Source organism: Panthera onca, chromosome C1 (genome assembly GCF_046562875.1).
Source record: "Panthera onca isolate mPanOnc1 chromosome C1, mPanOnc1 haplotype 2, whole genome shotgun sequence".
In the NCBI taxonomy this organism is placed as follows: domain Eukaryota; kingdom Metazoa; phylum Chordata; class Mammalia; order Carnivora; family Felidae; genus Panthera; species Panthera onca.
The window spans coordinates 86,305,852-86,317,890 of record NC_138346.1 but is presented as its reverse complement, the minus strand read 5'-3'; the positions used below and the strand labels follow the sequence as shown (position 1 = coordinate 86,317,890).

The 12,039-nt window shown below is 41.5% G+C and overlaps 1 protein-coding gene and 1 long non-coding RNA gene across 6 annotated transcripts in view; one reads left to right on the top strand and one right to left on the bottom strand.

The window, feature by feature from the left end:
* The window catches only part of LOC132673508 (uncharacterized), a 2,149-nt gene extending 2,050 nt beyond the window's left edge, over positions 1-99 (top strand). The window contains exon 4 of the long non-coding RNA XR_009608084.2: positions 1-99. This exon is cut by the window's left edge and continues 810 nt beyond it. This is a non-coding gene — a long non-coding RNA (uncharacterized LOC132673508).
* ZEB2 (zinc finger E-box binding homeobox 2) overlaps positions 1-12,039 on the bottom strand; it is a 134,984-nt gene that overhangs the window by 63,181 nt on the left and 59,764 nt on the right. The window lies entirely within an intron of this gene.

Below are 12,039 nucleotides of genomic sequence, written 5' to 3'. Positions count from 1 at the left end.
GAAACTTTACAGAACTGACTCTTATTTGCTTGCCCCCCAAAATATATTATGGTAGTTATATTCTTTCTTTGACGGCTGGATTTTGTTTATGGTCATCAAATACACCCTTTGTTGTTTTTTTTTATGATCATCCCCTCCCTGTCTCCATGTTACTTCCATCTTGTTTATTCTTCACAATAGTATACTTTTGACTAGAAAGGAACACGTTTTTTTTCCACAACTCTCCAAATCCTTCTCCCCATCTATGTTAAAGATAAACTAATAAGCCATAAGAAAAATGCACCAGACCACCTGGACATACTGAGGCCATTCTATCCCTTGAAGCACGGTGACCCTTACCTAGTAGCAGCTGAGTAAGGGATTCCAGGTTTATGTGCCCTTCGGACAGGCCCATTTGGCCTCCCTAATGGGCCAATTCCAAAAAGGAAGTGAAAAGAGAGGAAACAGCCTTGTACTAGAAGCTGGAAAAGCTCAGCAGTGCAAGTCCTCCTATCTCTCCTACATTTTATGTTTCCGTAAGCTCTGGGGTCTGGCTGTCTAAATTTGAATTTTCACTTTTCTACTTACTAACTTGTGACTTTGTGCAAGATGTTCAACCTGCTTCAGTGTCTTCCTCTACTGAACGGAGAGATAAAGACAGGATCTACCTCACTGGGTAGTTGTAAAGATGTAGATGAATCCACACACCCAAAATACCCAGAGCCCGGCACTTGCGAATGCTAGGTGGTATTATTATTAATGTTATTATTATTGTTTGCTAAGTGCAGAGAAAGTTTTAGGTGATGGTGGCTTCTGTGTGTTTCTCTCATGTAATAAATAATTTTGTGATGGGATCCTGTAATAATTCACAGTACTCATGCTGACCCAGTAATATTTTTGTTCTTTCTCTGGTTCTAAGTTTGGCAAAGGGCAGTGGAGGGCATTGAAAGATCTTAACACGTAGGCACAGAACAACAACAACAACAACAACAACAAAATTAGGTGTTTGGAGATACTGCTGTGGGAAAGGGGCATCCCAGGCATGAAACAAGTGACTAGAATGTGGTGCTGTCCATCGTATAGAATTCCATTTTGCAGAACAAGCAGCCAAAAGTTCTAGATGATAAGGGGCTTGTTGGAAGTTCGCGCAGCTAACTGGTGAAATTGAGTTTTTCAGTTTTCATCTGTCTGACCTCAAAATGCAACATCTCCCTGAATGCTGCATCACACTTTCCGAAACCTTGCACGCAAGGTACGTGCTAAAAAGAGATTTTATGGGTTTTGACATTTATGTTGCACACATTCAAAAGAGATAAAAATAGACTCCATGCTGCTGATATAATTACTAGAGGCTATAAAAGCCATGCAAAAATCTGGAGAGGGGGTGTGGGAATAGTCGGGGGAAGAACATAAACAAGGGAGCAGTGACACAAACTAGGACAACATACTGTCCTTAATTCCTTCGCTAACTCCCCACAGTCCTGGTAGAGTCCTACCACAGAAGATCCAGCCTTCATTTTGAACTTGGAAACCTCCCCATTCGCAGGCAGTGGCAATGCCAGCAAGCCACAGGTGGGCACCGCGTGAGCAGGTGAGAAATGTGACTGGAAAGGGGAGGATGAGGATTTGGTGCCCCTAAAAGAGCCCATCAATCCTAATTATCCTGCCTGTGCGCGCTGCTTATGTCGTACTTAGGTATTTATTTTTTAGTCGGGAGGTTTAGGAGAGTTTCAGACGAACGAGCGTCCATGCCTTGGAAATCCCAGAGAAGAAAAGTCAAGCAGCACCAGGAAGAGAAACTGGCCGAGCTCTCAGCCGGCCTGCCCTGTGGTAAGGAAGCCACAGTGGGGTGAGCTGCCCTCACTGCCAGGGGCGGCCGACAGACAGCAGCTTCTCTGCTGCAGATTGAGAGAAACCTGACATTGGCCTCTCGCACTGCACCTCAGAAGGAGGCAGGCTGCCGGGGACGCAGGGTGTGGGTGTCTGGGTAGCATGAGAACACAGGAGACAGGGAGAGCTATTCGGGAAGACGTGCTCGGTGGTTTCCTCTGGGCTCCTTGCTTATTACCACCCTGACTTTTGAGATGGGAGCTGAAACCCACACTAGCATAAGGAACATCAATGACAGGTCCCCCTCTCCTCCAGCCACACCAAGCATCCCTAACAAACAACACTACTAACCAAACCCGCCCACACCTATAGTAAGTACATCTTTAAAAACCCGAATAGCTGCTGCTAGCGCAGGCTGTGTCTACAATTCAGACCCAGCTGGATTGAGCACAAGGTGAAGTTTGGCCGTGAAACTTTGTATCTTCCCTTCTGGATCAGAACAAAGGTGGATGCCTTGACACAGACTTGGTGGCCGTTTTGAGAGCTGGCCTTGCTTCTGACCATTCATGTGGTCACCACGTCCTTCAGCTTACAGTGACCGTGAAACCAAATTCATCATTCTTGACGAAAAGGACAAAAACTGGGCTGAAATGATCTGCTAAAGGTTACAAACTGACTAGAGTAAGGATGAAAACATGTAGCACTTAACGAGTCCAGTTGAGTCAGGGATTTGCATAAGTCAGAGTCAGAAGAGTTGTCAGACTTTTGCAGTGTTTCAGAAAAGGGCAGGTGACCTTTGGCATTTTGGACACAGAGTCTTTCTGATGAGATATTTTAGGGTGGCGTGTAAGAGACTCCAGTAGTAAGTGATGTTGTATCGATTGTAGGGACTCCAGGGGGAAATATACTAATTTTACTTTCAAATCTTTAAAAAGTGTGTGGATAAGAATTACGTGTTACTTATAGCAGATCTGAGTCTGGTGCATTTTTCCAAGTTAGCTCCTTCCCTAGGCAGTGTTCCTGGGTCTCTGGAGTGGATGAGAGGTTTAGAAACTGGGAGTAGGGAGTCACGGAAAGGAAGAGATGAGGAAAATGCACAGGGAAAAGGGACATGCAAAATAAAACACATTTAAATTTGTTACTACGCATGAGATCATATTTCTGGCACTTTGCAGAGGTCTTATGGAAGCTGTTAGTTCCAATATAGAAATACTAGCGTGAGTAAATTGGTGTTAAATTTAAATTTACTTAGGAAGTAATAGTCTATCTACATTCCTTATAAGATTCTCTCAGGTAAATTGGGGAAAGAGAATTCCATGGGAGAAAAGATGTTTCTAGTATTTAATCCACTGTTTCCCAGTCGAAATGCAATTTGTATTTAGGAAAATAAACATCCAGAAGGAAACTGCACATTTTATTGGCTTAGTGTCTCTTATGTTGGTAATTTAAAGGTGGTGTTGGACTCTGTTAAGAAAAAGTAGTATTTAGTGTTCTTAGACAGGTGTAGAAATTATTTAAAGGTGTACTAGAACAAAACTTGGAAATTTCTGCTGTTCCCATAGATCAATATTTACATTTTAAAACTTGGAAATCCTGGAGGATAAGCATCTTGAATCGTGTAACTTCCTCTTCCAGGAAGCATCCTGGAAGTTAGCGATACTCTGACCTCCCGCTGTGGGATTCACAGTGACACCTGCACACCTGCGTTAAATCTCTATTATTTAGCTGTATTGTGAGAGAGTTTATAATCAAGCGAGTCTTCTTTAGCTTCGGAAAGAAGTTGTTCTCTTTTGGCAGCAACCTTTACCTCTCGTGCTGTCTGGTGGTTACGGGCATGCGAGCACGTGTGCATACGGCATAGCGTCGCCCAAGGTGCGTGGATGCTGTTTCCTAAGGTCCAGGACACTCACCTTTCATCGCTTCGTCCGAGTTTTAAATCAAACGATTTGTTCCCCCAGATACTACATTCCTATGTGTTTGACAATTTGTAGGAAGGATTAAAAAGGCTGCATCCCCCAAAGGTCAGTGGGGAAAGATGAAGGATTGTAACCCTGTCCTCTGACACATCTGAGGTCCAAAGCCACGTTTCCCAGTGACTTCAACGCACTTGTACTGATCTAAAGAAAGCCTTCACATAGTATTTATAATAAACTCTGTACTGAGTCATGTGCAGAAATGTCTGTATCAAATACTACTTTAGATCTCGCAGGTTCTTGTGAAAAATGTGTAACTAGGTAGGAAATATGTTTTTTTTTAACGTGCCCCAAGTTTCTGATAAGTTTTTTCTGTGAGGCACACCACACGTTTGCAGGACCCCGCTCTCCTTTCTGCTGCTAAAGCCAGGGGAGGCCTTGATTGAATGCCAAGAGGGAGAGGGTGAACCAAGCAAAAGGAAAAAAAAAAAAAAACAATCAAGGGGTGCCTCAAAGGAGAGAAAACAAATAGTGATGCAGTAGAGATATTATAGATAAAGTAAATACAGCATCACCACAAAAGTCTAAACACTTGTTAAACTGTCTGGTTTTAGAACATTTCAGCCATACAACATTATTCAACTACTCATCACTGTGAGAACAGGCAATCAGGAAAGCTAATTTCTTAATTAGCTCTGCTCCGGCGGTAATGATTGCAGATCGTGTCAACTAAAATCTGTTTGGATTTCTGTAAATTGGAGTCCGACAAGCCTGCAGTTCCGTCGCCAACCTGATAACTCTCACCCCCTGTCTTTTGTTTTTCCTTCCAGCCTTTTTCCTGTCGCCATCTCGGTATTTAATCTGACACCGCCAGGCAGTGAGGAGGGCTTACTCTTCCCCTTAAAGAGAAAGAGAGAGGAGGAGGAAAAGCAAAACATTTACGTGGGGACAGGAGGGCTGGCTACACAGGAAACCTGGTCCCAACCTAAACTACTGACAAAAGCCTTTAATCTTTCCCACATTCCTCAAGGCATTCTCCTTCTGTAATAAGACATATTCCTTTCAAGTAAATCCTGATAAGGGAATTCATTTTTTTTTACAGGAAATGTATATCCTTGTAAGTCTAGCATCTTATTTAGTTTCTATATTATAGGTCCTAACTAATCCAAAACCATTTCCTTATCATCTGGCACGCTCACGGCACAGTCATCAAAACAAACAATCTGTTAATACAACTAAGGTTAGGCCAAGCCAAGCGGTGAGCGTTATATTTAATATGCATTACAACAGAGCCTTATAGCCTTCTCAACCGCTTGTTGGTCAGAAAAGGCCAATCTGTTAGATACCGAAGGATTTCGGTTGCCTCACAGACAGTGTGACGTTAAAATATATATTCCAAAGTCCCCATCTGTCTGGTCTGGACAGTTCTGGGTAGGACGAGGCCTATTTGGACCCAGGGCAGGTCTCTGACCATCAGATCAGATTTCTCATCTTTTACCAGTGCCTGCTCCTTACTTTCTTGTGCTATGTTTTACTTCAACTCCTTTTTCGCTGGCTCCCCCCCGCCCCCACCCCTCAGATTTCAGAGTCAGAAACTTTTAGCAAACACAGAGGCGGAAAAAGAAATCATTTCTATGCATAGACTCATTAGCTTGGAGTCTAGCTTCACTGTCACTTTAAATAAATTAAAATGAGATTTAGAAAAACACAAAGGCCTGGTCTGTAAATCATTCTATTAGTATGTCTGAGTGCACTTAGGTGATTACCTGATGTCTGTGTGATTAATACTAACCAGAGGTGTGGGCTAAACTACCCTCCCCCCTACCCTTTCTGTGGCGAGGGAAGCAAGGGGGAGGGGCAGCCCAGCGTGGAATGATAAGTTTACGCCATTCAATAGAAAGCCAAAGAAGTTTGGGGAAAAGTAGAACTGATATCTTAAAAGAATTATTCTCTAGCAAATGAGAGGGAGAGGTCCACACGTATCTGCCATTGGGGAGATCCATCTAAGTAAAGAATTTAGCACAACTAAGGCTCACGGTAGCTATGATCCACAAAAGCCTGGAAGACAGGGCAAGGACGTATTCGAATTATTCATATAAACCTAGCAATGGCACGCTAACATCTGAGAAAAGTGTGACTTTTCACTTAGGTACCACCAATCTCTGTTGTCTTCATCTAGGATTTATAAACAAAGTCCATTATGTTCACCACAAAGTCAGGTATATTATTAATAGTGACCCTAACGGTGTTGCTTCGACAATTGGAAAATCCAGTTCATTTTCGGTTGTTAAAATAAGATTAGAAACAACAAAACATCCATGGTCACTTTTTAGAAGACTCACAAACGGGTGAAATACTAAAAGTGAACTATTCAAACTCAGGATATCCAGAGCAATTACTAACAATACACAGAAGGATAAGCCAGGTCATAATTGTATAGACACTGTCAAGGCTCCGTCAGAAGCAGATGACAAGGGGCACTGTGTAAACTCAGAACTTCCCATGCCAGGCTTATTTTGTTTTGTTTTATCATCTAGAGGACATTTGCCATCACTGGAACCCCCTTGCAATTCAAAATGTAGACTGGAGCCTGGAGGAGATTAAGGATGAATTATTTTACCTAAACCTCTTGCTTTGAAAGCAGCCGCCCTTTGATGGCATATTTTCGTGAAAACCATGCTCAGTATCTATTGTAGTTTGATCAATATTGCAGTTCCAACTCTCTGGAAAGCAGGACGTTCTTATTTGGGAACTCATCATTCTGATGCCCATATGATTGTCCTCACTTGTAGTTTAGACTAAAAGTGTCAACCCTGGGCAGAAGGTAAGCATTTTGTTTGAACTCAGGATTTTGAAAGTTAGGAGAGAGCCATGAAATTATCCCTCATGTATGTGAATGTGCACATAGGTGTGCCTGCCTATACCATCATAGCATCTCTCTCTCTCTCTCTCTCTCTCTCTCTCACACACACACACACACACACACTCCTCACACACATCACACACATCACTACACACACCCTCTATGCTAAATCTGCCTCCAATTAACCAAAAGCACAATTTTGCCCTGACAGGGAAGATTTCATTTGGTCCACATATGACTAGGGAGCCGATTTCATTTCCTGTAAAAACCCCCTCAAATGCTGCAAAGTTACCTGACTCAGCTGCTTGTAGAAATCAAATTCAGTCAGAGATAACAGCTAATCATTTGTCACAGTAAGAAGCAATTCCCTGAAATCGGAAGGGAAAACCTGCCGCTTCAATCCGCAGGTCTGTCAGATTGCTAGAAATTACATTCTGCTCTGACTAACCTCTGCTCTTGGATTGCTAACGACAAGAAGTCTGCTCTATCAAAAGAGAATATCATACAACCAGGAACCGCTTTTGATTCGTTCTGTTCCAATAACCTGAGAAAAGTTTATGGACATGCCTTGCTGCCTGGACCTCAATTTCTACCAACCTGCACACTGTTTTGAATTTATAGCGCTGCAGCTCCGTAGTAATATAGGTGAAATTTACAGGCTGCCTATCTGCTACTTCATTGAAAGAAAATTAAGAGTTGATTTTACAACCACACAACTGATATTTGCTTTCTGATACTTTGAGGAAGTATACAGTTTGGAGGCTTCAATTAAAATGCCAAAAGAGAAAAAGCAAATTGATTAACTCTCAAAGTACAATTTATATTTTTTAGAAATGCTTCCCGGGAGGGAATTAACTTTATACTTGTCTATGTAAACACTATTTGTGCAGCATATTATAAGTTTAATAAAAATGATATATCACCTTTCTGTTAGATTTATAATTTGCATAGCAGTAGTGAATATGAGATCTTGGTCAAAATGTTTCCCTCTGTGTGTGCTATGGTGCTTGGAGGACTGTTGGAAAGAAGCAAATTTGTTATCTTACCTAAATCCTAGGGAGTCATGACAATTAAAATCTATTTCAGGGTAGCTCATTGAACCCCAAGGAGAGACTGCTTTGAGTTAAAATCACATGGTCTTTAAAAATAGAGGTGGCTTATACTTTGCAAACAGTACTCAGCCAAATACTTTTCTTTCACTCTGACCAGATTCATGACGAATGCATACATTGCAACTCTATTATAATGACCCAAAGATGGAAAAGTCAGAGACTTCAATGCTTGAGAAGCCCATTTCTTAAGACTGAGTCTATCCCAGGTTTGTTCCATGGCGTGCGTGCACATGCGCACGCGCGTGTGTGTTTAAAGCATTTTATTTTCCACACTGGAATCAGCTGAGGATAGAGTGTGAGCTGTGACTCTGAATTTCCTTTGCTTTTGTCAAACTGTGTCACAACCGTAAAGTTATTTTAACAGAGTTTATTTGCCTAGGCATTTCCTTTCTCTTGTAGTAGTGTAAGGAAAAGGGAAACAACAATTTAACATGTACGCACAGTTGAGTGGATATGAGGGACTCTTGCAACTCCTTTCAGAAGCGGACAGTTCAATGATAAGTGTGTGGGCTTTTTTTTTTTTTTTTTTTGAAGCTTAAAAAAAGCTCTTTATAAATCTCTCTCTCTCTCTCTTTTTTTTTTTTTGGCTTCTTTCATTTCAATTTTCCTCAAACAACTGCAGTGGCAATTGGACAAGTTCGAAAGTTCTCATTTCTTTCCTTCCTGGACCAGTCCTGACTACTCCTGTCCTAGTTCATACTGGTTCAAACGGGACTTTTTGTAAAATTCTTCAACATACTATGTATTTGGTTTAGAAAAAAAATCATTACACAGAATATAATAATTGATGCCGTAATATGGTTGGTTGGGATTATCCAATAGAATTCCTTGAAGTAACTCTAATCAAGCCTTCTTCTTGGGTCAGAAACACCTCCCTTCCCCCCACCTTGGACCCAGATCCTCTCTTGCATAGTCATCGTACAGTGGCCAGGGCTTAAGCTCCAGTACTGTATGAGAATGCAAACACGCAGATTTCACAATCAGATGACACCGAGACGCTTGCTGTGCCAGACTCTCTTTACTGACTGTTCTCTCATCTTGGGCCAGCCTAGGGATCTGAGAACCTGCTGCAGTTAGAGAGAAGCCACCTGACGGCTAAGTCGCCCTCCTGTCTATTCTCAATTATCCCAGCAGCACAACCACCGCCACCAGCCAGGGTTTCCCACCATTGTCTTGGCCAGAGAGGCGTCCCTCACGGGGGGGTATGTTTGTACATAGAAGAAAATGCACTGTCTCTACGGGCTATATATAAAAGCTCCATTCCCAGGGTCACGTGTGTGCCTTAAAAACTCTTTTCTTCTCCTGTGTTTGGGAGGCCAGGTTGATTATGTAAGAATGCCTGACATTTGTGCATTATTCTACCAACAGCAGAGCCCAGTCATAGCCATTTTCCACTTGCTCCTCATAACAGTCCTTTGACGGAAGAAGGTGCAATTATCATCATCATGGTTTTATAGATGAGTAAACCGAGACTCAAATTCTTAATGGACTTCCCCCTAAATTACCTTTAGGGCAGAATCTGGATCTGGTCCCTGCCTCCAGATCCTGTCTGACCCCACATTCTACCTGTGCTCTTTCTTGTCACCTCTGGGATACAAATGTAAGTCAGCACACAAAAGCCAAGACAGAATTTCTAACTATTTAGCAGCATACGGTAACATAGGTGTAATACTCATCTCGTTCATCTGATTTAGTGGACACATCCGTGCCCAGGCAAAAACGAGAAATGGAGAGAAGGGGAGAACTAAGCCAAGGTTGGGAGCAACTGAACTAAAAGTTGCAGAAAAACCAAATAAGATTGGAGGAAGAGCACGTGGTCTGCAACATGGCAAACATGTATCAATGGATTAAGTGATGCCTATCGTTGTGGAATGGAAGAGGTTTCATCGTGTTTGAAAGTTTTTTTTTAAATTTTTATGTTTTTAAATAACAATAACTCACCAGTTACATGTTGCTCTTCTACCGTAGTCACTCTCATCTCCCAATGTATTTGAACGTAAACTTCAAATGGATTCCACAAAAGACTAAATAACTCCTATACATAACTTTCTGGCTGACATTTTTTTCTGTCCCAATTAATGTTTCTTTGAGGGTTTGAGGTTGGGTATTTGATTAAATGTACTATTCTTCCCTCGGTCATGAGAACGCCATTGGAGTATTAATGCCAAGACTAATTTAGAGAACAGATACGTAATGTCACGGATTCTGTAACGTACCTGGGAAACTGAGTCCCTTATACTCTGTAAGAATTTGACATCCGTCCCCTTTTGCTTATGTTTGTGGGCTGTTTTCACTGGTTCTTTAATGTCATCACGCATACACATCACCACCCCCATACCACATACTACTTCACATTTTCAGGCATTTTTATTTACTAAAATCAAAGGGGGGGGGTATCAATTAAACATGATTTATAATATTGTAAAATTGCCTTCCTTTATATTTTTATAACTGAAATATAAACTCTGAATGAATAGACACTGAACTGGAAATACTCACTGGTGTTTACATTAGCATCAGGGAGAGATCTGTAATAAGTTACCTGACTTTCATAAGAATACTCTCAAAATAATTTGCAATGCTTGTCAGCTGGATGAGTCTTACTGGTATTGACTCAGTCTACAGTATGCACCTTGGGCATGATATAGATATTACTGGACAATATGAGGCTTGGACTTTCAAAGATCACCGTCCTGTAATTTCGTTCACATTTCAACTGCTGGAAGACACAGCAGATACTTAAATTTTCTAAAAGAAAGAAAAAAAATCCTGCCCATTCTTCTGAAATTTAAGTAGGCAGCCCTTGAAAGATCACTGGGAAAAGTCTGTATTTTCTCAGGTTTAACTAAATAATTTATGCATACTTTCACTTTGGCATGATGAAGCAATTTTAGCCTTTAAAACCCACAACTACTCAGGAGGGAAAAGGTCTGGTTCCTGCAACTTAAATAATTTAAGCATCCAGGTGGAAATGCTTTCAGCAGTTCCCCTTTTTGAGACAAAGGAAGAAGACTTCAGAATTTTGAGATACTAAGAATAAAGAATTGATAAAAGATGTACCCTTAGATGTATTTAATTTAGAATGGAAATCCTGCAGGCTTTTTTAAATGATGTGGACCAGAGCGAGAGGAGAGGTGAAATGTCTGCTCGCCTGCTCTTTGTAATAAATGAACAGATAGAAAATAATATGTCAGCATAGCCCTAAGTCACACACACAGGTATATACATATGCAAACATACGCATGTACAGATACAAGTATCTATACAACCTAATATAATCCTATAGTCCATGTTAACCCAAGACTTAAGCATTAGATAGCTCTTAGAGACCTCGGAAGAGGCTGTGTTAAGATACATTGTGCTTTAATCCCTGGCTTCCTGAGTTATACAAATGTGTATATCTTTTGATATATAACTTGAGTATATTAGGACAAACGAGAACCAAACAGAGCATCGCTTCTCCAGGACAGAGGACTACGAAAAAGGATACGTGGAACCATCCAAATACAAGAGGCGGCCCTGAAATGGAGGTGTCCAGTAGAGTAAGTGCTCCGAGTACCTGGCAGCTAAGCCTGACGTCATACTTCAGAACCGCCATGGGGAAGTTTGCCTTCCCACTTAACGGGTCTGTGAGCGACACACTTGTAAAAGAGTGGAGGACTTGGAACACAGCCCCTGTAGACTTAGAGCATAGTTTACAATCAGAAAGTTTTCAGGGTTAAAAAATTTCCTGCCGTCTTATAAACATACCCCAAAATGTACATAATACTTAGTGTTGTTATTTCTTGTGGGAGAGAAAAACACCCACCAACTCATACATGAAGTGCTTTTTTTTTTTTAACGCGTGTATTTGTCACATCCAGATTTGATGGCTCGTGCGAAGATGAAAGTCAGCTAAGGTACAAAATAAGGTAAGAGAGCTAAGGAGTTGGTTTCCTTTAGAGCTGAGTGTGACAAATTATACAGGAAGAGTGAAAAGAGATCTTGCCATGTATGTATTTTTTAAGATGGACGGAGGCTTCATTCCATTACACAGGAGGAAAACAGGCCTTCCACGCTTGTGAATTTTCAGTCTCCACAACTTCTGGCCCTGTGCATCCTGGGCACGCAGCATCCTGGGTCCCCTAAAGAGAGTGCCCGAAGAAAATATGAAGAAAGGTAACCGTCTGAGCCAACAGGAAATGTTAAGCTTGCTCAGGGCTGCTTAAAAGAAGGTTGCTGAAACCAAACATCACGTCCAGAACAAGGTCGCTATGTTATGATGATTTCATTCTGAGTACGATGCTGGATTTGTTTCTGTTGTGGTGGTGGCGGCGGGCGAGGGCCACCTACAGTGACATAG